The sequence below is a fragment of the Mirounga angustirostris genome, unplaced genomic scaffold, assembly GCF_029215605.1.
Source record: "Mirounga angustirostris isolate CCGP_5_RB_7025 unplaced genomic scaffold, mMirAng1.0.hap1 SCAF_12, whole genome shotgun sequence".
Taxonomy (NCBI): Eukaryota; Metazoa; Chordata; class Mammalia; order Carnivora; family Phocidae; genus Mirounga; species Mirounga angustirostris.
The window spans coordinates 79,014,938-79,040,478 of record NW_026991720.1 but is presented as its reverse complement, the minus strand read 5'-3'; the positions used below and the strand labels follow the sequence as shown (position 1 = coordinate 79,040,478).

The window sequence follows — 25,541 nt, the reverse complement described above, 5'->3', positions numbered from 1 at the left end:
CATTACACCTTGCCTTTACATATGATCACTTATAGTTTTATATCAGGGCTGTTAAATGGACTCTTTTCCAGAAAATGTTCCCCAGTTATTCCAATAGGTTGCTAAAACTCTCCAAGTTTTATGCACAGTGAAAGCATTATCTGAAAGGATGCAATTAAAAAAGAATGGTTACACATTATCTAGAATTAACAGGCCTCTAAACCAAACACAGTAAGGTGCAGAGGTTGGGTGATTAAGTTTGCTGGAAAATGACAAAGTGATGAAAGGAATAAAATACGAGAGTATACCCTGAAGTGTTGCCACAGTGGAATGGTCTATGCCCATATTAAAAAGTCTGAATTCAAATGAGGCACTCCAGGAATCTGTTCCATCTAGAGATCACCTTACTTATTTCCCAATGAGGTCATTGGGACCTCATTACCCCTGTATACATTATAGAGAGATAGACATTAACAGTTACTTGTTTGTTTTTATGACTTGTCAATTTCTGCTACGCTTACTATAATTCTAATAGTCTATAGGTGGTAGTTCCTATTTGTCTGTAATAATAGAGACTGATTACTGATGCATCAAGCTTATTTTATTCTGGTGTATCACCTTTTATTCTGACCCATCTGCCCATTTTGGTAGCCAGGTCTGTCCCATGAGATCACAAAAATACACTCATGCATCTATGGAAAAAGAGTTTGGAAAATGCAAAGAGAAAAAACTGAAAGTGCGTCCAATAAATGCAAATTTTTTTAAATGTTCATTTCTTATGGCCTTTACATTTATCTTTTTTTCCTCCCCACAACAGTGAACAACCACAGAGTAACCGTTTAAATTGCCACTGTCCTGGGGCACCTAGGTAACTCAGTCGGTTAAGCGCCCCACTATTGATTTATTGAGATCAAGCCCCGCCTTGGGCTCCACACTCAGTGTGGAGTCTGCTCGTCCCTCTCCCACCCCCTCTAACCCTTCCACTGCACTGTCTCTCTCTCTCTCTCCCTGTCTCTCTCTAAATTAAATAAATAAAACCTTTTAAAAAATAAATCACCACTGTCCTTTATTTTAGTGATAAACTCAGGTGCCCAGAAATTAAAATAACCACCCTATAGACATACATAATTACAATGAAGAATCACTCAAATTACCAAAAAAACATGAGAATTAAAGTACAGCAGGTGTGTATGTCATAACAAAAAAGTCCTGTAGACTGAGAATCTGAAGAGCCACATGCAAGTCTTGGCTTTGCCATTAATTACCTGTGTCACCTTGAACAACCATCTAGCCTCTTGGTTACACCAACTAACATTTCTATTGATGGTTTCCTTACATGTTAATCACCATTGCACATTCAAAAATCTTGTCATTGACTAAACTGCATTTCTAAAGTGGAGGTCATAAAAACATTGTAAAAAAACACACAGATATTTTAGAGTCTTCCAAAGCACAGCATAAAACCTGTGTTTTGGAAGTTTAACCAATGGAAGGACTATAATGAACAAGTGTAAATATCACATGTGCCATATTCAAGCTTGCCTAAAGGGAAGCAGTCAAATTATTTGACTTTTCATATATTTAAATGATTATAGGGTCTAAGAATACTTTTTTAAGTTATAAGGAACTTTGGATCTTATTTTATTTATGTTGCCTATTTTATTTATGCTGCCAAGGTATGTTTAGATACATTAAGTTGAATATCATAGACATGCCTTAGGCAGTAAGTCAATAAATTTCATTTCACTTATGAAGACACTTCCTAGAATAATTCCTAAAGTCACTTTACATTTACAAACTTGTAAGACCCAATGAATAGACTACAGTTTCCTTTAAACATTTTCACAAAATGAGAGAAGATTATTGAGTTGCTTCTGCAACTTTCCACTTTGACCATCACCATACAACACAATAGTGCCCAATACAGATTCCTAAGAAGTCTGGGCTTGTAGCTAGATATATTATTTCAGAATCATGATACTGACCAAAATGTATCAAAGTGATGGTTTATATTTTTCTTGTCAATTTCCGCAGGCATAAATCCTGATTGTGATCCTTAATTTTCTCTAAGACCAAAACTGTCTTCTTAATTGTCTGTGATTCTCCAATATCCTTGACTTTAAGTCAAAAAAGGTTAAAAGTATCCATTATGAGTAAATTCTATAATAGAAACATTTTTTAAAGGCTATACATAGTAATACTTCAATACTAACTCCAATTTCCTACTCTTATTTAACTTTCCTCTTCCCAGAACGGATCCGAGATGACTTATACAAATACCTTCAATTGAACGAACAAATACAATGCTAGGGTTATCAAGATGATAAAGGGAAAAATAAGGAAAATAAGATAAGATTGGAATTAATTTTATTAGCTGAAAGTCACTCTTTAATATCCTTATGTATTGTTGAAGTGAATACCAAAATTGACCCCAGACTTCCTAAAATTCAAAGTAAAAGTCACTATAACACAATAGAAAAACTGTGTCAGTTGCTTAGGAACAACGCTTGTTGTGATGGCTAATTTTATAGATCAGTTTGACTAGATCAGGATTGCTTAAATATTTGGCTAAACTTTATTTCTGGGTATATCTGTTAAGGTGTTTCTGGATGAGATTAGCATTTAATTGATGCACCAACTAAAGCATCACGGGAGGGTCTGAGTAGAACAAAAAGTGGAGGAAGGAAAAACTCACTCCTTTTTTTCCCCCTGCCTCTCTGATTGAGCTGGTTTCAACTGCCCTCAGACTGAGACTTACATCATCATCTCCACCGGTTCTTATACCTTCAGACTCCGACTCAACTAAACTACCAGCTTTCCTGTCCCTCTGTCTTGCAGACAGAATACTGTGGGACTTCTTAGCTCCTGTAATTTCGTAAGCTAATACCTCATTTTATACATATCTCTTACCGGTTCTGTTTCTTTGGAGAACCCTGACTAATACACCTGGTATTAAGGACTAAGAGAAACTTCTCCTGAGGTCCTCTTAATGGCTGAACAATACTATGATGGACACCCAACCTCACTAAAAAAAAAATAAGTTATCAAGAGCCACACCTCTGCTTGTAATTACATGTCTCAGGGCAAGCCACGTGAATTCGTATCAGAGTGCAACCTACTGAAAGTGACTTTATGGTTATGGGTGGCCATGTTAGTATAGATATTAATGATTTCAATGAATAGAGAGTAAATCAGGGTAATATAGGACCAAGGATGGAAAAACCAAGCCTCATATTAACTGGAAAACCAAAAGGAGCACAAGGTAGTTTCTTTATTGAGAAACGGTGTATCTTTGCTTCTTGATTTTCTTAATGACACTGCTTCACTGTACTGATCCTAAAGGATTTATTCATTGGTTTGCTCATGCTAAATAGATGTACATTAGCTCCCAATTATCTGACCATCCAGCTCCAACCCCACCAAAATACAACAATAATTTTTGCATCTTTGAATTCAAATTCCCAAGAAAAAGAATGTAATTGACTTAGCCAGTGTTCACAATTCATAAACCGCTGGCTTTCTGAAGACTGGCTGCTTTGAGATCAATTAACCATCCATGGTTAAATGAAGAAGCCATGCGGTAAACAGTGTGGTCCCTATAATTATGGGGGGCAGAGCTGTCACCATTAAGTACATGTATCAATCCCATAGACAAACCTATCTGTCTATATTTATGAATAAATGTACAGTAACATAAATTCATTACAATTTGTATTTCCAGTAGACTGAATGAGTTGACCTGTGGCTTATAGACATTCAGTATAATCTCGCCAAGTTTTGAAGAACACCTTCAAATATGAAAATCTGGGTTTTTATTCTCTGATCTTGAGCCATCCTTCCTAATAATAAGTGAATTGTTAAAATCCCTCACTCAAGTGGAGAATAAACCTTACTGTCTGCACCGAGAATATTACTTTCATTTTTGTTCTCTTTTGGGACACATTCATCTATCTCATCCATATGAAATTTCTAGGAATTAAAATAGGCTTTATTTGTAAAAAGAGCACTATAAAAATAAAAGCAATTAATAAGACAAGAGCAGTAAAGTTTGATAAACTATGGAATTCCAAAATTTAAAGAAAGAAACAGAAACAATTATTAGGGAAAAAGCTGGGGGAAGTATTTAATTAGAGCATAGATATAAAAACAAATTATTGATAATTCAGTATGCGGAAAAAGAAAGAAAGAAGAAAGAACTATCACCTCTGTTCTGAAAACAGACATGTCATAATAGATGACAGGCAAAAACAAATTCACACAAAAAGAATTCAACTTCATTAAATATATAAAGAAATGTGAAAATATCATTTTAAAGGGTATTTTAAAAAAATTACAATAACCAGTAAAAATGAGGTTCAGTGTATTGCTATTAGGACTCTTTCAGAGGCCAATGTAACACTTCTGTATTACCAGAATTTTTCCCAGTGAACATGTATTGCTTTATTTAAAACAAATTACATCCTAAACAAAAGGGAGAGGGGGGAGAAATGACTCCTCCTTTTATGCAACCAAATTTCCTCCTATTTCCCAATACTGTTCCTCTCAGCCCTGACTCTCGAGGGGAGTAATAACTGTTAATATTTACTGAGTAGTTATATGTCACATACTGTCTAAGGGCTTGGCATTTATCATCTCATGTGGCACTTCCATGAAGTAGGTAGGACCTACAACTATCCCCATCTTCTCGACGTAGAAAGAGGTTTTATGAGATGTGGTGCACAGTTAGGGTTGTTTGCTCATTGTTAGTGCCAAAATTTACACAAGAGAAGTCGAATGAAGAGCTCTGCCATGAAGAATGCATGTGAGATGGGGTGTCTATCACCACCATGAACTCACACAGCTTAGTCATCCCCTGTTCTCGTCTCCAGAGTCAAGGAGCAAAAAGACTAACTTATTAAAAGCTTGTTCCTTACTAACAAGGACTCCATAACCTATTACAGGTAAAACTCCTTACAGAAACAACTAAGAAAAATCTAGTCTATCGAGGGATTACAATGTATCTGAAGTTTAAAGTATTTTTGTAGAGCCTGGTATAAATAAGATAAAATGGAAGGTTTTCCCAACATTGAACGGTTGGTATTAAGTAAAAATAACTCAATAGCAGCAACATCAACAGGAAAATTCAGATTAATATCAATTTTAATTTTAATTTCCTTTCATTCGTATTTTATCAACTATCTCAAATGACTACAGAAGTTTTCATGTTGTTGACTTGTCAACTGGTGACGTTTTCCACATTGTACATCTTTTTTGAGAAAATGAAAGTGTTTTTACTTAATTTACTACAGAGTTCCAATTTCCATGTACTGGAAATTTAAAGGTATAGACTAAATGCAAAAGAAACTCAAGCAAGAAGCTTCCCTCCCATGAGACTTTTTCCTCTTCTTGGCTTTCAAGCCAGCACTTTAAGTCATATTAGTGATTTTAGCTCCAAATTACAGCCCGTGGACTTGGCATATTTACCAAGCAATGGCTAACTTCTTTATCCGTCTGCACTGCTTCAAGCTGCCTAGATGAAAGAATCAGAAAACACACAGGAAGAGGGAGACAAAAGAAACTCTAATCTCAGGTAATCTCCAGAAAACACAGTGCAAATAATGGACAGCGCTGACTCGGGTAAAAGGAGAGAGCTCATCTTGAGTTCTTCCTACTCCAAAAATAACATGAATTACTTGGGGGAGGGGCTGGACAAAAACAAGACTAAACTGAGATGCACCAACTCAGAGTTCATCCGGAAATTTTCTCAAGAGGGAGCTAATTATTATTGCTAAGCCGCATGCTAATTATCAGCTGTCAATGAAGATATACACAAAGGATTTAGTCATTTCCTCTCATGGCCTTCCTTTTTTAACCTGCAAGGGAAACAGTTTTAATACTCACTGGCACCAATATGTTACAGAGACAGTTCTCTTCACTTTGTCAAAATATATTTAAATTCCACATGCCCATGTGTAAGAAGGGGGAGGAGGGGATACACATTTTTCAGTTCTCAAACAAAAACAGGTTTCCAAGGGAAGAGTGTTTTCTTCTCAAATACACACTTCGTCCACTGTCACTTGCAAAGTGGCGACTTCCTGAGACCCAGGAACTCAAACTTTTCACTATTTCCTGAATCAATCCATGTCTTCAAGTTAATTCAGCAACAAAATATTGAACTGCATACACAGTAAGCACTGTTAATGAAAATGAAATAGAGAAATGAAGTAACCATTAGGAATTTTCTTTGACTTCTTAATGGTCCAAAAAGGAAAATGTTTCTTACAAAATGCTTTGATGATTTTGACACATCCGATCAATGATGACTAATGGTAATAATATTGAAACAGAGTGGTAAAAAAATAAGCAATTAACTTTTTTTTTTTTAAGCGCAAACAGGGGATAGCTCAGTGGTTTGCTATTGCTCTTTCCATCAATGGAGTGGCTGGCCTTCATGCATTCTCTGAACTTTTCGATTCTATCTTAACAAGGCAGAGGTCCACAACAGGCACTATGGTGCCCCAGGTTTTAACTATTAACCACTTCCAAGGAAAGCAAAAAGAGTTGAAATGTACATGTGAATAGTCTAGGCATTAAATAGCCTTTTATTTTCTTGGTCAAGGAAAACAAGATAGTGTCAGAATTTTAAGATTCTTTGTCTTCCTATCTTATATAAATTATTATTTAGCATTATACATGTTATTCTATTTTTTTTGTCTTTTAAGCTTTATTTAAGGGTAATGATCTATGATGTAGATTTTAGATCTTATTAAAAGCAGCCACGTCCATGGACTGCACATAGTCCTCAAAGCAGTGGTCCATTCCTCCAGCATATCTGTTCCAACTTTATCATCTTCCACTACACACTGTATTTGAAGTTTTTTAATTCCATATCCCACTGGAACTTAAAGAGCCCCAGACCAAGCCGTCTGCCTGAATGCTTTGGACGCACTCCTCTAGTTTTGCTGTATCTGTCTCATCGTCCGAAGGTTTCACATCTAGTAATATGGAAGACTTGGCAACAAGTGCAGGTTTTTTGGCTTTCTTTGACTCATACTGTGCAAGGCGTTCCTCTCTTAGCCTCTTCGCTTCTTCACTTTCCTCCTCATCAGATCCAAAGAGATCAATGTCATCATCATCTTTATTATCTGTAGCTCCACTTCCTGTGGTGTCTTCCACATTAGCAGGGCCATACTTGCCCAAAGCCTTCTTCACTCCTGGAAGGCTGGCCTTCTCCTTTTCTTAAGACTTGATGTGATTATACCAACGGAGGGCATATACATGTTATTCTAGATTACTGGTGTCTGAAATCTACAAACGCAAGGTCACGAAAGGACAAGGCTACAAAGATTCATTGTCTATCCATGCACCACACATGTATTTGTGTGCATGTATTTAAATTATTGAACAAAATCATAGAATATAAAGTGCTATTACCTAAAAGTGAATAAACAATTTATTTTTGACTGCCTCCTAAATGTTTAATTAGGATTCCATTTCATCGGAGGCTAAAGCAGCAAGTTCTGTGTGAATGAGCTTCCTAAACTGAGCCTGTTTGCCGGGCGTACTCTGAATTGGGGCCATGGTATGTCATTTACTCAACATTCCTTTAAGGATGTTGTCAACTAGGGCATGCTATTCTAAATATAATGGGAGGGCTGTCAACGATGTGAAGAGCAATTATATGACCAGATTTATATGAAAAATACCAACTGGTTTTCATGTGCCAGAAGGGGCTAAAAGGTGGATAAAAGGAGGGTTGAAGACTTTTTTTTTATCAGCAGGTGAGGAAAATGGTAGTAGCAAAACAAAGTACCTTGTAAACGCAGAGACCTGAACGACTAAGTGGAAAAAAGCTAGCTATCAAATTTTACACAATAAGGTAAAAGTATGTTTTTATGTTTTTTAAATTTAAGTTATTTAAGATTGAGGTAACACACTCACTCAATTTGGTGAAAAACTCAAAATATATATGAAGACATCCACTGTATTAGGCACTCATTGGAGGATTTCAGAGAGATATTAAGGATCAATGTAATTCTGTAAAAATAACACCAATCAGATTTTGGCATCCCTCATTTTATTTCTCTAAAATTATTTTATTTATTTCATTTGAGAGAAAGAGCACAAGCAAGGTGAGGGGAAGAGGGAGAAGCAGGCTCCCTGCTGAGCAAGGAGCCCAATGGGGCTCCACCCCAGGACACTATGATAATGACCTGAGCTGAAGGCAGATACTTAACCAACTGAGCCACCAGGCACCCTCTCTAAAATAATTTTAGAGGTAAGGTTTTCCAAGCTTATGTACTTGATAATAATTAGGCCCATTTACTTCTCTTCTCTTTTCTCCTCTTCTCTGCTCTTCAAGAAAATACATTGGGGCGCCTGGGTGGCTCAGTCAGTTAAGCTTCTGACTCTTGATTTCAGCTCAGGTCATGATCTCAGGGTCATGGCATCAAGCCCCACGGAGGGCTTCACACTCAGTGGGGAGTCTGCTTCTCTCCCTCTCCCCTCCCCTTCCTTGCATGCTCTCTCTAAAGTAAATAAATAAATACATCTTAAAAAAAAAAAAAGAAAATACATTTTATGATTCAAAACCAGAAAGAACATAAAGGTTTATAATAATAAACTCCCTCCCCCTCTATAGTTCTCACTTCTTTGCCCTCAATGGCTTAACTGTGTCTAGTTTATTGGATATTCTTCCAGAGTTTCTTACGCATATACAAAAAATAAGGTATACGGATCTCTAATATCTTCCCAACTTTGTGCACAGAAAGAACCATAATATAAACCCTGTCGTTTATTTTGCTTTTGTTCATTTAATACATCTCAGAAATCTTTCTGATCAAAACTTAGAGGGTATAGTTGCATGATATTCCATTTTAGGAATCAGCTATCGGCATGCATTTAAATTCTTTCAAATTTTCCCTATTAAAAACAGTACTATAATGTGTATACATAAATATATGTTGATTTGCATATGTGAAAATATATTTTTAAGATACATTTTTAGAAGTTGAATTACTGGGCCAAAAAACCCCATGAATTTGTAATTTTTTTTTTTTTTACAGATATTACCAATTTGCTTCAGTGGGGATTTTATCATTTTAAGATTCTAGTACTATAAGAGTGACTGTTTCCTCACAGCCTTGACAATACTATATTATTAAAGTTTAGGATTTTTTGCTGGTCCGATTGGAGAAATACAAAATAAATTTCCATTTTTTTTATTATGGGTGAAGTAAGGCATCTTTTCACATAGAGTACTCTGTCTTTATTTTTGCCATTTTTCTCTTTACATTGATAGCCTATTTTTCCACAGGATTATAGTTCCTTTGTCAACATCTGAACTTTTCAAACTGTTAAAATTCTATGTGATTGGAAGTTATGGTTGAGAGATGGAAGGTAAACCCTTAAATACAGAGATCTGTGCTTCAACCATGTTAGAAATATATTTTTAATGGGTTATGTTTTTGCTTTAGTAAATAGAGCTAATTCTTGATTGTCTGGGGCAATAGCCAGCTTGGCTATTAACAGTTCACACACACGCATGTGCGCACGCGCGTGCACACACACACACGTTAAGAAGCAGACGTAGCCAGAAAACATCCTCAGTCTCCCAGAGGCTGAATCTGGCTCTCAACAAACTCCCATGCACAAATGTTCGGCTGGGGAATTATGTGGGAAGAGGCAATGAGTAGCTTTGCCTACAGTGGAAGTGACTTAGTTGCCATGGTGACAATGGTTTTACAATCAGAGGCCTTGGTGAGATGCTTCCTTTCCTGGGACACTGCTATTGATCCAAACTCTTCCATCCTCTCATCCATCCTCCCTGCCTTCAGGGCCATGTTTTCCATCTGGCCACTTTAGACTCCAACCCCCTTAGACTTCCTCTAGACTTTGCTACAGTTCCATTTCTGAAGCTCCCTACTGAATCCATTTTTACTCACTTGGTTTAAACAATTATTTTCTGTCATCTGTGATTTCCCCAATATACTGCCCTTCCTCATACAGATTAACTAGGAGTTCTGTTAAGGGCCACGATATAATATTTTCTTAGTCATTAAATCACTAGAATGAAAACTAGGAAATGTGCTTAATATATAATTTACCAAGGCCACTGCTGTGGACTCAAGTTTTATTTGTGGCCAGGCTTTTACTGAACACTAGCCAATGAGAAAGGTTCTTTCACATGAGGGGAAAAATGATTCACCCAAAACTGACCTTTAAGCCACCTCTGAATTTGACTCTGCGGGGATTTCTGGACACTTGCTATGAGAAATCCAGAATTCCAAGCAACAGATATTTTAGAAAATATGTGAAATATTCAGTCAAAGCAGAAGTTAGGGAAGCCAAGAATATATGTGAAATACTATCATGTTTTCTGTACTATTAGTCATTGAAAACATACGTTGGGGGTGGGGGACATGTTTCTACAAGTCCTACAAAATGCTCTTGGTAGTCTAACAGTGTGCTACAGGCTTGATAACTGTGTGAACATTTTTCCTTCAAAACATTTTCATATGGTCTATGACACTGTCTGTGGTAACAAGGCTTTGATTTCATTTATTCATGTGTTACTTATTTTTTAATGTTAGAGATGTCTAAGCGGACTTGTTCACACTCCTATTTTAAAAGCTGATTTTTCTGGATGATGACAGTTCACAATGGCTTGGCTCTTGTTTAATATTTAAAGCTTAAAGAATAATAAAATACAATTCTATTATAAATTTACATCATATTCTGTCAGAATTAGGTTTAAGATAAACAAATGATAGTATTTGGTAATCCATTCCTTCTAACACATGTTTAAACAATCTTGACTTCTGATACTATACCCCCACCAAAAACATGCATTCTGTAAGATGCTTTCTGATTTTTCAAGTTGGCTAATATGTACACAAATGTAATTAGAGTAATTAGCTATTAAATTATAAATATATTTCAATATTAACTCAGAAATGTTTTATGCTATAAAACTAATGTATCCTCAACAATCTGTATGTTTAACTGAATTTAAGGCATGCTAAGAAGTTAAAAAGGTCTATTTTTTCATTTTGTATTTGATTTTAGCGTTATGAGTAATATAACTTGCTAATACATAGTATATTTTTTCTTTGTTTTTCAGTTTTACTGGGACATAACATTACTTTAAGATATACAACATAATGATTTGATCTACATATAATATATACTATGAAATGATAACCACAGTAAATTAATATCTATCATCACTTCACATAATTATAATTTTTTTCTTATGGTAAGAACTTTTATGATCTACACTTAGCAGTTTTCAAATACACAATACAGTGTGGTTAACTACAGTCACCATGCTGTACATTACATCCCTATGACTTATTTATTTTATAACTGGAAATCTGTGCCTTTTGAACACCTTCATTCATTTCCCTCACCTCTACATTTTTATATTTTTGTTAAAATTTTGTATCTTCCTCTAACAATTTTATTGATCTTTGGTCTTTCACATAAAATATTTTATCTAGTAAATAACCATTACATAACAAAAACAAGCAAATTAACTAAAATCTGCATTATATTTTTACTTTATCACATACTGCTTCAAATATTTAATAAAGTTCTTCAGAGTGAGGTGACTCTCAGTTTTTTATCCCCAAATCCCCTACTCGTTCAGCCAAGTGTCTACTTGCTATCTTCTCCTAAAGTCTAACAAATAGACTTCTCCAATGTAGCAAATGAAGAATAAACACTTGATTCCCACATATAAACAAATTCCTCTTTCAGTCTTCCACTCTCAGGAAATGGCTCTTTTAATCTTGTGAAATATTTGGTTTCACAAGAGATTCTTCTTGTGATTCTTCTTGCTCTGAATGCCACACTGTCTATCCTCAACATCTACACTACAACTTCTAGGCTGGACCAGTGAAAGAACCTCCTACTTTCCTGCTTCTACCCTCCCCGACGCCCCCTCCTACTGTTTACCCTGCAGTGACCAGTGACTCATTCCAAATAGTGAGTCATGATGTTCCTTCCTCTGCATAAAACTCTACAACTGTTTCCCAATATCCTTAGATTAAAATCTTAGTTCAAAGTCTACCATGATCTGACCTGTCAGTCGTCCACCTCACCCTGGATGTTGCTCCACTTTCTCCCCTGCTCAGGGAGCTGCAGGGCACAGGCTTGAGACCTTTGCCCTGACTCTTCCCTCTGCCTGATGTGTGCCTCCTTCTGACCTCCCACAGAGCTGGTCCTTCCTCTGTGAAGTCTTCCCAGTCTAAGGAACTGAAAGTTCCCACCTAGGCACTGGCTGTTGCATCCTTCTTTGGGTCAATATTACTTGGTTTTGTTTTTTGTTTCTTTTTTCCTTATTTATGTATCTTCTTCCTCCTCTGACAAGAAACCAATTCCATCAGTGGAGTGACTTTTTCCATCTTGGTCACTGTGATATCCCCAGAACCTAGACCAGCACTAACCGTTTGTTTAGTAGGCCCTGGATAAAGATGTGTGAAATGAAAAGAATTTCTCTGAATCTCAACTCTTCATGTATGAAAGGGTGATAACAATAACTAATTAGTAGGGTTGCCGTAAGAATCAAATGATTCATAATGGATGGCCAATACATATGGATTTCTTTCTCCTTTCTTTGAAGTTGATAAATTATTGGGCATTTAATGAAAATTTCCCTGTAAAAATAGGCCTTTCTTAATTACCTTCTGCCAAGTGGACATAGTTACTCTCTAGGCTTATTATACAGGCTTAGAGTGAAATAGGAAATTTTGCAAGTACATGATTACTATGATCAGGGTCAACAGCTAGTCTGTATTTTAAGTTAAAACCTTGCTTTGCTACCAACAGTAGGCTGGAGTAATTTTCTGTTCCTTCTTTCAGTCCACATGTACCTCAGCTGGCAAGAGAAAATTTATCTTTTAAATCTGCTTTATCATTTATTCATTTATAAGCTCAATCTAAACTATACAAAACTATCTCTACCCTTGAAATTTAAAGTACCAGAAGAGCAGGTACAAATTCTTCCAACATTTTTGCTATTACTATTAAACCTTGTATTTTTATGAGTTTTCCAGTATTTAATTTGGTAGGTTTTGTTTGTTTGTTTGTTTAAGAACAGAGCTGTCAACTCCTAGACAGGTGCGTTTTTTGACTTGGTGTTAAAACAGTACAGCTAAACAGCCTCTGCATTCTCACTTCCTGACCTCTAATAAAGATCTCCAGTCTCATCTTTATAAAAATAAATCCTCCTCTCAAGCCATATAATTTAATCCTAAAAAACATCCTTTCTAAAAAAATGACTTCCAGACATCCCATCTGACCATCTAACACAACAAACATTTGTGCCTTTAAAAAATCTGTGCTTTTCAGTCTCACATACTACCATAAAGTAATGACTACTCTGTTACTTGGATACTTTTTCTATTAACATCACATTTCCTCAGGGTTTCAATTCTTACAGAATAATAACTGAATTTCAAATCCAGGCAGAATAAAGGGCAATTTTGTAATCTTTTGACATCCCATTAATTAAATGGGAATTGAATCTACTCATTCACATTATAAGACAAAGAAAACCACACCAATAATACTGTTGGTAGATGTGTATCTGGATACAGAGATGAGGCTATGTGTTATTTGCCATCATCTGATAGCTTTGGAAATGCTAGACAACCACTAAAAGCTCATTTGCTCTGAAATTACATGCCTCAATTGCTGTAGCTGCTGCCATGTGAACCGGATGCCTCTTCATAGGTAATCGGCCCCCCGGGGAGATGGGTTCTCTTCAGATGTGGCTGAGGAACGCCAAGAGGGGAGACAAACCAAAGCTATGTGTACAATTCACTGATGACTTTCTTTCACAAAAAGCTGCCTTAGTGACTAAGCTGCTAACAAACTCTTCTGTTTTCCTTTTCCGGCAATCCTCAATAAGCATAGATTCACTTCCCGTTAGAAACCCCTATTGTTTATAACCTGCCACAGGGCAACAGTACCTTAAAAGACCACCTGTGTTTTCTTTGAAAACGATGAAGGGGAGAGAACTTGCATTCACAGAAAGGCTCTTGTGTGGTAGGTCCTGCGTGAAATATCCAATTTACATAATTCCATTTGCCCTTCATATCACTCCAGCAATGGATGCATAATGCTCCTCTTTTACAGATCAGGAAAGAGAGGCTCACAGGAAACTTAAAAACTTCCTTGGGTCACAACTCAGTTCAAGGTTGATATCTCTGGATTCCTAATGTTATTTTGCTTATTTTATTATTTGACCATAAGAGAAGAGTTTGTATAATTACATACTTGCTTCATAAACAGATTAGTCATAGGTTTTCAGTACGGCAAATCTCTTAGGAATGTGTTACAGGTGTTTTCCATATTTCATGCATTTATCAAATAATATTTACCCCTGATAAATGGCCACAGACACCTTCGGAGCGGGCACTTTTTTCAACCTGTGCCTCAGCCTTTTCTCATCATTTGCCTCATGCATCCTAAAGGCTACCTCACGGCAGTCATGTTTCTGTTGTGCGATCCAATCAAAACAATCAGAAAAAACACGGGTTGCAGCGGATCAGACAAGACAGAGATTAGAAATAAATGAAATAAATGGGAAAAAAAACCCCTATAACCTACTGACTTCAAATAAGAGGAGATAATGTTCTTAAAAATAAAAATTAAATAATAAGCACAGACATCTGTGGTCTGTTCCCAACTTTGCTACTGAATATACCATCTACAGGAGATCTAATTTCCCCATTTGGAGGATGAGAGGAATAGATGAAATCATCACTGAAGTTCCTTCTAGCTTCACAAACCACATCACAACATGAACTATATCGTCTCCAGTGAGGGAAAATATTGAGTAGAAGTGTCCAAAGGATGCTGTCTAGAATTTTTTAATCTGTTAGTTTTACAAACTGTGAGAACTGCAGCATTAATTTTAGCTACATGGGAAGATAAGAATTAGTGCTGAAGATACAATTTTCTATCAGGTGAACTCTAATGTCAAAAAAAGTCTATCACTATCAGTTTAGAAAACAACAAATGTATTGTTATTGATTAGTTTTCCTGCAATTCTTGATAGGCTTTACATATAAAGGGGAAGATATAAATCAAATATCCTTTAACTTCATCCTGGTATCACATACTATGAAAATGAAAAAAAGTCAATTAGGTCATGCTACAATTAGAACTAGAGATCTGATAATACATTTGTAAATTATAAGGCAATCCCCTAAGCCAAAGCCTTACTACTCAGGAAACAACCTGGCAAAAGTGAATACCCTTTCACACATGCTGAGAACAAGAGAAAGGATGATATATAAGAAAAAGTCTGGAAAACTTGGAAGACATTTTTATAGGACAAATTAAAATGTCTTTTGTAGAACTCACTAGAGAAACTTCAAAGATAGACGAGCAATTTATTAGTAGAGCAAGTTGGAAGATTAAAACCAAAGTTCTGTCATGACATTCTAGATCAGGTCCCTGTTCTATAGTTTATGATAGGACTACCAATCAGCTCCTTTGAGAATCAACTGAATTTCTGAAAATATCTTTCCTGCCAGCTGGAGGCAAGAGTAAAATGCAGCTGAAAAGAGTAACAGATAGATGCCCTATCCCCAGCCCCCGACTTTATCAGAGTAGATGCCTGTACCCAGGTAACTGGTCATCCATCACCAAGTCAAATATGATTTTACATGTGCTTGGATCCTTCTGGCAAGGTCACTGCCCCTATCTGGGAAAAAAATTCCATATGAAATTGGCAACAGGAGGTCAATTTTCTTTTCCTGCCATGACCAAGAAGAGATAGCTTCTGCCACTGGAAAGGAGCAAATGCATTAACCTCCCTGACCAGCAGACACTCTTGACAGGGATGATGCAATATTTTAGAATGCTCATGGTTGGTGATGACTAGGATTTATCACCTTCAGAACTGTGTGTGTGAGTGTGTGTGTGTGTGAGAGAGAGAGAGAGAGAGAGAGAGAGAGAGAGAGAAAGTGTGAGAGAAAGATTGAGAATGAGAGGACACTTAAAAGAATGTTAATGAACAGGGGGATGGCAAGCAGGAGGTGTAAAAGCTTTCACTTCAACATTTCCACTCTGAAACAGGGGAAAGAAAAAAAGAAAAATGGAAATTAAAACTGATGCAAATAATATCAAGAAACGATCATTTTGGCTGTGGTACACATTGCTAAAAATAATGCAGATTAACAGACATGAGACTGAGGTATTTAAAGCCATCAAGTACCAGCCTGTTTTTGGAGAACTTATTGATACCAGCCCTGACAGCCTCCTGATTTCCTACTTAAGGAATAAAAACATGTATTATTATACCTGAATTAGTAAATACTTTCAAAATTGCTAAAAAGTTTATGTGGAGAACATTCAAGAATATTCAAAAAAATCAATGAAATGACTGATTGGTAACACTAGTTTCTCTGGCAAGAGCAAGATTACTAACAGAGGTTGTAATTCTTATAAAATCAATTGCTTTATTTAAAATTCTATAGTCATCCCACTCATGTCTTCAATATTCATTGATAAAGCATAGTATATGTGACATCTTATACGGTAGTTTGTGATAATAAATTATCTAGACTGAAAGTTTTAGAAGGCATTTATTTAGCACACTTCCCTTAGTAAATAAAGGTTTTTATAGTATATCGGCAACAAATTACCATGGTCAAAATAATAATTTCTAACACAATATAGACTACCCTACTTCTATGACCAATATGACACCATATTTGGGGGAAAAATACACTATATTTGGAATCAAAAAGACAAAAATTATCATTACTTTTTTTTGATCAGGTAATGGTGAGTCCTCTGAATTTACTATAACAGAAGCCTAATGCCTTCCAGAGGGACTAACCTAATAAGCAAGACTGCTTATGTGGTATAATTTGAAGAGGGGTAATGTAGACGGGGCTCTGAGTCCAATTATTTAATCCCCTCCCAGTTTCTCCAGTTATTAAGGTTTTACAACTTTGATATTTCTGGCTTTCAAAAGATCCTATTAAAATTTGGGGACCTCTGGGAGGGATTATACCTTGAACCTTTATCAACGAATAACTGAGCTTTGCCTGAATACTTGAACTGGGTCTCATGTAAATATAACAGTTGATGAGCCTAGAGGAAGGGTGTTTCTCAAGTGGAAATAAAGGATAGTATTAGGTTAGGGGTATGTGGGAGCTTTGAGGGGGGGTGCAGAGGTTAACACCAATACAACGTTCATCATGTTGTCCTAACGGGCCAGGTTTCTAGGTCGTGGCACACAGCTTTGCTATGTTGCCAAAATTCAGAGCCACTGAATTGTTCACTTTTAGTCTAGTTTTCTGGAGGCAATCAGACACACTCCATGACACATGAGGGTATGTCTGAATGGTGTCACAAAAGTCTATGTAATTTGGCCAAGAAGTTACTTTGGCACCGATCAACCTGACAGAAAAGCATTATTTTTATGGTAAATTCAGGGCTCAGTCAGGGAGATTTTATTCATGCTGATTTTGAACCTGTTTTTTCCTAGAATTTTGGTTGCATGTAGAAATCTCCAGGAAGCTTGGAAAAAAAAAAAAAAGCTGATGCCTGGGTCCCTTGCCGAGACAGTTGGGTATATTTTGTCTGCCGCTGGCATTTTAAATTTCCCCAGGAAATTTAAATAGGACACCAAAACTGAGAACCTCTGTTGTAGAATGATTGTGCTGAAGCTCAGCTATTAGACAAGATTAAAAAACAATATGCAAACAATCAGAGGTGTGCAAGCTTATGGGTCGATGACAAAGAGTTGCCAGAATACCGAACTTACCAAAATGTTCCAGTCATCATCCAATCTTGAGTCAACAACAGCAGGAAAATAAAACTGATCACTGTTTGACATTACAGATGACCAAGAAGGGGTGAGGAAAAAAGCTTACCTGAATATTTTATCAACATATTAATAATGGAAGCAAATGTGGCTGCTCCCAGGTGCTTATGTACATAGTCCATGATGTATCACTAAACTGACATTTAGTGGGATGTCCTTCATCAGCCCCATAAGACGCCTCTTACGTGATGCATCTATTTTGTACAATGTTCAAGAAGCTAATTATATTTAAGATTTCACATCTTTTGTGTGATGGCCAACCATGAATACGTGACCTGTAATAAAGTTTATTTTTAAAAGACGGTGCTTCGGGGCGCCTGGGTGGCTCAGTCGTTAAGCGTCTGCCTGCAGCTCAGGTCATGATCCCGGGGTCCTGGGATCGAGCCCCGCATCGGTCTCCCTGCTCCGTGGGAAGCCTGCTTCTCCCTCTCCTGCTCCCCCTGCTTGTGTTCCCTCTCTGGCTGTCTTTCTCTCTGTCAAATGAATAAAACCTTAAAAAAAAAAAAAAAAAAAGAGTCTGTTACTTGATATGGCTCTCTCTCTTTAAAAAAAAAAAAAAGACGGTGCTTCATCATTCAGACTTCTGACAATTAAAAAGGTAATAAACTCAAAAATACATGTGTTGAGTACTGCAAGTGTGATTTGGAGCAGTTTTCAACTCTCCAGATACCTTAATAAATTCTAAGTGTCTCCTGTCATCTGGAAGGTTTTCAAGGAACTGAGGTAAAAAATCTAGCTGGTCTAAAAGAAATCAGGCCATGTCTAACTCATGCACTTCAAAAGTGTGCTGGAACATTGTACACAGGGCTTATCAGTATTAGAGGTGAATCGTTTCTTTGCGTCCAGTTTAAATGTGTTTATTAAATAGTGAGAAACAAAGCGGACATTTTAGGAAACCAAGAAACAGACTTGTCAAAGGGCTCTAATGTCGAGTATAAAACAACATTCATGATTATTCCAGGTGATTGCAATCCTCTGCTCAGTACATGAACATTTTCTTTCTTTTTTTTTTTTTTAAATTTATTTGACAGAGAGAGAGACAGCGAGAGAGGGAACACAAGCAGGGGGAGTGGGAGAGGGAAAGGAAGGCTTCCCGCCAAGCAGGGAGCCCGATGCGGGGCTCGATCCCAGGACCCTGAGATCATGACCCGAGCCGAAGGCAGACGCGTAACAACTGAGCCACCCAGGCACCCCAGTACATGAACATTTTCAAAAGGTCTGAGCAGATCTAGTCCCTACCTACCAGCAGCTGGAATGCTCCTAAGGGGTAAGAATTTGGACCAATGAGATCTCCATGCGTCCAGTGAAGTTAGGTCAAGGGGAAGGTCCCTCTCTCTTCTCTAATAGCAACATTAAAACAGCAAGAGACCATGGCATGTTCTAGGCGCTGCAGTATATGAAAAGTATGTTCTGAGAAAAGAGCATACAATGTCAGTGTTACCTCAGTACAAGAGATAAAAAATCACAATTTGCTGATCTCATTTGTTTATGCCCAGAAAATGGGAAAAAAAAGAAAACTATAATTGACTGAAAGGTGAACAGTATAAACTATTTAGGCCCCTAAAGGTAAATATGTCCAGAAATCTCCTAGGACTGACATTTTCATCTATTTGATTCCCATGGTTAACAGAAGTGGTCATCCAAGTGGCTGATTTATTCTGCTTTCCCAAGTCTATCCTGTTACTACTCCCTTAAAATTGTGCTGGGAGAAAGCAAACACACTTCCCAGAAAGAAAAAGGAAAAAAAAAAAAAAAAAAGGAAGAGTCTTTGCACAGGGTTATATATAATTAGCAGGTATCTCAGGCTGGCAACCCCCAAGAAGCTGTAGGTAGGTACACTATGAAATTACTTAAGGCTGAAACTTTTGATCTGTTTTCATTTATAGGGACTCCCAAACCACAGAACTCTTGAAATACAAGCTATGGATTAGTTGCATTCATTTCACTGTGTCCACAGACATTGGATCAAACAAGGCAGAGGGATGGGCATTGCATTCCAAAAAGGCACTATACGTTATTTGGGTACTCTGTGACTTCTAAAAGAAGGAAACGGGGAAAAATTAATTATATTTTAGAGACAGTTGTATTTAATATTAACTTGAGCTTAACAAGTAGAAACAAAATAGATGCCAGATTTCCTTATAATGGCATATTAACTCTTTTGCAATTATAAAACTGAGTCTTATTAAAAGTAGTATCTGCAATTAGTAATTTATCATCTGAGGTCTGAATATACAAGAGAATGTGCTGAAAAGGAACTGGAGCCATAACAAAGCCAATTGTGCTAAATTCAGTAAATAAGTATAGTGTAAATATCCTAACATGAGCTACTTCTGTATTTTCAATATGACAACATGACATAAATTATACCTGCTTTTTAATTTCGGTGCAATATAGAAATGACGATATGATATGCTAATACTACAATACAATTTTAAAAACTTTACTTAATATATAAAAACAAAAAAGCTCTGAAAATCAAAGCATCACCACTAATGCAAAGCTGTTTTCTCAGTGTCTTACTAAAGCTAGAATAGAGGTTAAACGTATTCATATTCTTCAAAATGAATTTGTATTTTTAAAATATCAAAGAAGGGTACACATCAATTATAAAAGTCTCTATTTATCTGACTCTTTGTTTTAATGAACTGCCATTCATATTTGGGAGTTCTGGTTCTTTGTTTTGGAGTCGTTAAGCCCCATGCTCACTCATTTCCAATTAGTTAGATGCGTCCTCCCTGGTAAAAGGTGGCTACTACATCACAGCTTTCTAGTTTTCAGACTCAATTAAAAAAGTGATAGTGAGTCTTGGCTCAAAATCAAGGCTGTGACCCCTGCACCCATCACATCTCCTTTAATCTCCAATAGTTCTGTTCCCTGACAAATTCCCTGGACAGCATAATTACCCCTTCCCATAACACTTCCAAATGCTCTGTGCAAAGTTCCCAGGGGAATCAGCACAGAGGTGTCATAAACGTTTTAAATTAGAAGCAAAAAGTACACATTTTTAAAAAAACAAATCAATGCAATGACTGTCCAATGTTGGCTGCCCCAATACATTTTAAAATCTTACACATTTAAATATGTCATTCATAGTTAAGTTGCACTTGCCACAAAATTAAATGTCTATGAGACCGTATTTAGGTTATCTTTTACCATTAAAGGCTGGGTCTCCTTTAAAAAATGCACCTATATATATACTTTCATATTACAAGAGAAGCAATTTAGCTGGGTGACTTCAGCATGCACATTTAGGAAAACAAAAATTACACTGTGTTTTTAGAACTTACAAAATTAGGTTTTCAAATGTCATTAAGCAATTATACATGTCTCCAGTAAATGCCATGCTATTTTGATCAAGCTGTCAAAACTCAACGTTTTTGGTATAAATGTACCAATGGTTCAAATTCAGGATCTAATGGTTCAAATTCAGGATCTTCAAGTAGATCTCTTTTTTCATAAAGACTTTGTTTTCTAAAAATGAAGGAAAAATAAAACTTTATTTTTTTGTCCGACGTAACTGCGTATCAAACTTGACTTCAAGTATAAATAAATTTTGTAAATTTTACTGGCTGATGGCATATCACGCTTAACGCACAATCTAGGTTTTGTTTCTCTAACTGGAAACTACTCAGCTGCAGGAGGAGAAAAACATTCCCATTCTTAATCTAAGGAGGAAGAAAGACCAATGAAGTTAGATTTACATGTTATTAACTAGACATTTAATAACAGTTTCTGATTAAATAGAAATAATGCTGCTTACATGTGTATTTATCAAGCTTTTTTTAAAGAACTGGGAGAATTAGTAAGAAGAACGGGGAATAACCGCATCTTAACTGGGGAATGATTAGTATCGTATTTACTTAGATGCTTCACCTGCTTAACAGGCACACACTTTTTTCCTATAGATGCATATACGTGGTAAGCAAAAAAATGAAGAAAAATTATTTTTCCCACGCATGACTTTCTCCTCCCCCCTGAAACAGCAACCACTGTCCCCAACAGAGGCCTAATTGAAATGTGCTTTGTCCTTGCCAGGGCAAATAAGAGATTAAATTTAAACAAAGCAGGGGCCTTGGTCAGATGGGAGATGGAAAAACAATCAGTCCACCCAAGGCTCCCCCAACCCAGAGCCTCCAACCCCCAACCCATCATCTTCCCTCATCTCTTTTGCCTTCTAGCAACTCCAGGCAGGGGGCAGAGGCCTCTCAGGCAACCTCCTGCCCTGCCGGGGTTTTACTTTGTGGAGCACTTTTTAAGCTCAATAAAGGACTTTTCTTAGGAAAAGAAGAAATGTCCTCAATTTCAAATAAATATGGTTATAAAGTTCTTGGGGCCTTAAGCCTGAATTGTTCTTTTATACTAAAGGTGATCTGAATGATGAGTACAAATTATCAAGAAGACTAGCAGAAAATGACACAGATTTCCTTAGCCTATTCCCCTCTTGTCAAGGAAGGACTGCTTGGAAGAGGGGAGAGTCTGAGATATTCCTAATGTGCATCATCTTTGCATCACAAAATACTCCTGGAAAAGTCCAAGATGTGACTGTACTGTGACTGTTTATCCATCTCCTTAATCCTTAGAGTTTACTACAGAAATAATGATTACCAGGGATCATGAGAGACTGCTCACCTAGAAATGGCAAGACTATTAAAAAAAAATGGATTTGATCTATTTTTTTCCCAAATACTGAATCTCTATATAAAACAACTAGTTGTCGGTGACTCCCTTAGGTCATTACATTGATATTTTTATATAACATATCACAATCAACCATAAAGTAATTTTCCTCCCTGTAAACTTAGTTTTACTCATTAACTGAATAAGCATTTTAATGCACAATACTAACTTCCAAGTATACTAGTGTATAAAAGAGTTGTGGCTTCACAGTTTCCCTCCTTTAAATGACATATTTTCAGAAAATGTTTTTCTTTCAGAACAGGCATTTAGTCATTTTTAAACACTGTTTGACAGAGATACAAACAACAAACCAAAAACATGTAAAGATATTTGGGCCTACTGATTTTACCTGGAAAAGAATTCTTAGTAAGTCATAATTAAGGAAAAATATAATTCCATTACAAATAAAGATAATGCAAATTTGAAATCTTTCAGAATGCAAACCATACTTAGAAAAGGTCAACATGAAAATGATTTTCTATTGGGCTGCTGGGTGGCTCAGTCAGTTAAGCATCTGCCTTCAGTTCAGATCATGCTCCTAGGGTCCTGGGATCGAGTCCCGCACTGGGCTCCTTGCTCAGCAGGAACCTGCTTGTGCTCTGTCTCTCTCTCTGACAAATAAATAAAATCTCTTAAAAAAAAAAGAAGAAAAGAAAATGATTTTCTATTATTTGATTGTGACACTACTGAGTGATATGTTCAGTTACCTAAACTGAAGAGAGTAAGACAATATTATGTAAACTCAACAATTATAAATAACTGTATATAAATACTTAGGACAGAACACTTTTATTGTCACCATGAAAGCCAATATATTCTGATATTTTCACAACACCTAATTTTAAATATTAAACATGAGTGGACACAAAATGGTATGTTTCAGTAGCTGGGTTTCTTCACTTGCTACATTGTTTTTAACTGTATCAGACATGTATTAGAGAGAGTCTGGTTCTTACCAGTGCTTTCCAGTGAAACTACAATAATAAATTCTAGCAGGGAAAGTGAAAGATGAACAATCTAAGGAATCCTATGTGCATGTTTTGAGTATATATATAAAGGGAATTTGTTACAATGAGAATACTGTATCCGTTTCATGGACTGTTTTGCTTCCTGGAATACAATCTTAAACTCAATGTACTCTTGTGACTACCAAAATGAAAGAAGCATCACACAGCTCTAGAGTTCCTGTAGCAGATCTACCCTACTCCTTTCAGGGACTACAGGCACAGGCATTGAAGTTGCACATCTGCCTTGACAAGCAAAGACTTCAGCCATGGCCTTGACGCTCCACATCATGTGTTTTTGCAGCTGCCTTATGTTAGACAGAGCATGAAAGACCGCTCCGTGGCCTTTACACACTCTATTCTGTCAATAACAAGTTGTCTTTGTAGAGGCAGAGAAGGAGGAAACCATGAAGCACTGATGCTTCCAGACTCTATTCTAAATATATCAACAACTTCATGAGCTCTATTTCCCCATAAGCTTAGGGTAAATATTCCTATTTCAGAATTTAATTGCATTCATAATCCAAGAAATGCTGCTTTTGCTATACTCCCTCCAACCTATGTCTGATAGGGAAAAATTTAAAAAATATTAATCGTTTAGTTTTTAAGATTTTATTAGACAGAGAGACACACAGCGAGAGAGGGAACACAAGCAGGGGGAGTGGAAGAGGGAGAAGCAGGCTTCTCGCCGGTCAGGGAGCCCAATGCAGGGCTTGACCCCAAGACCCTGGGATCATGACCTGAGCCAAAGGCAGACGCTTAACAACTGAGCCACCCAAGACCCCTCATTTAGTAAAGAATTTGTAATGTACTGTGTACTAGCTACCTCATTATCACCCACCCTCTTCTAAGGAGAGAGAATATTTTTCTTGACTAAGCTATTCCCTTACCTTATCATGAAGAATGGAGTGGATTAGGGGGGAAGGACAGCAGAAGCCTACAGCAGCAAAATCACCATCAACAGAAGAGAGGAAAAAGGAAAGCAGGGGACAAGAGAAAGAGAACATATAAGCAAAAATACCATTAGAGATCAAAATTCAGATGCTAGCGAGATATGCCATGTACCCGTCGTGCAACGGAAAGTGAGATTTTCTAGCTTTTAACCACTATTGAGATCTGAAACGAGCAAATTGGAAAAGAAGGGACAAAGGTAAATTTTTAGGGGAATCAGAGGTAAATAAGGATGTGTTTACACAGGCATAGTAAATGAGGACCATGAAGAATGGTTTGGGGACTGTGGGTGAGAAAAGTAATTAGCAGGGTTAATTCCATTAGGAGCTCAGAAATCCCAAAGCTACTGTTTGCCTTAGAGGCACATAAAGGTGTGAGGGGTTGTAAAAAGTGGACAGAAAGAAATCTACAGAAGGAATAGAAACTTGAGGTAATGCACATGATCACCTTGGTTTTCCTCATTAAAGGAGAAAAAATTGACATCTTTTGAGTTGGGTATGGATTTGTAGTTGGTACATGAGGATTAGAGTCTCAATCTGAGAGGTATTTATGGGAACAGGCCACAGAATGGACAAGATACATGGAGAAAATTGTCTGGAGAACATTATGAGGATTCAGCTGAAGTTGGAGAACATGAATTAACAACTATGGGTTTTGCCAAATATGTTCACTAGTCCAGAAATAAGCGACAGCAGATCAGTGAACACTTATAAATCACAGGTAAAGAAAGGAAAAGATATAAGGAAATCTACAATGATAGTAATACCACTGGTTGAAACTGGAGACTGGGAAAAAGAAGACATATAACTAGAAAAGAGGCTCATAGACTGGAAAAACTCTCTAAAAATCAACTTTGATTTCAGTCTGAGTTCAAGTCTAAGCTTATCTTCTTATTAGTTATTTCATCTTAGGCAAATCACTTAACTTCTTATGTATCAGTTTCTTTTATCCATACAATGAAGATAATAGCACTTACCGGATAGAATTATTGTTTAAGGATAAAATTAAATGATTTATGTAAAACAGCAAAATAGCAGAAAATTATAGTCATTAATAAAAAGATAGGATAGAAGTGCACCCAATGTCAGTGAATGCCA

At 36.7% G+C, this 25,541-nt stretch overlaps 1 protein-coding gene and 1 pseudogene across 1 annotated transcript in view; both read right to left on the bottom strand.

Moving 5' to 3' along the window:
• Positions 1-25,541, bottom strand: part of SEMA3E (semaphorin 3E) — a 246,543-nt gene that overhangs the window by 113,051 nt on the left and 107,951 nt on the right. The window lies entirely within an intron of this gene.
• LOC123836055 (elongation factor 1-beta-like) lies at positions 6,682-7,233 on the bottom strand (annotated as a pseudogene).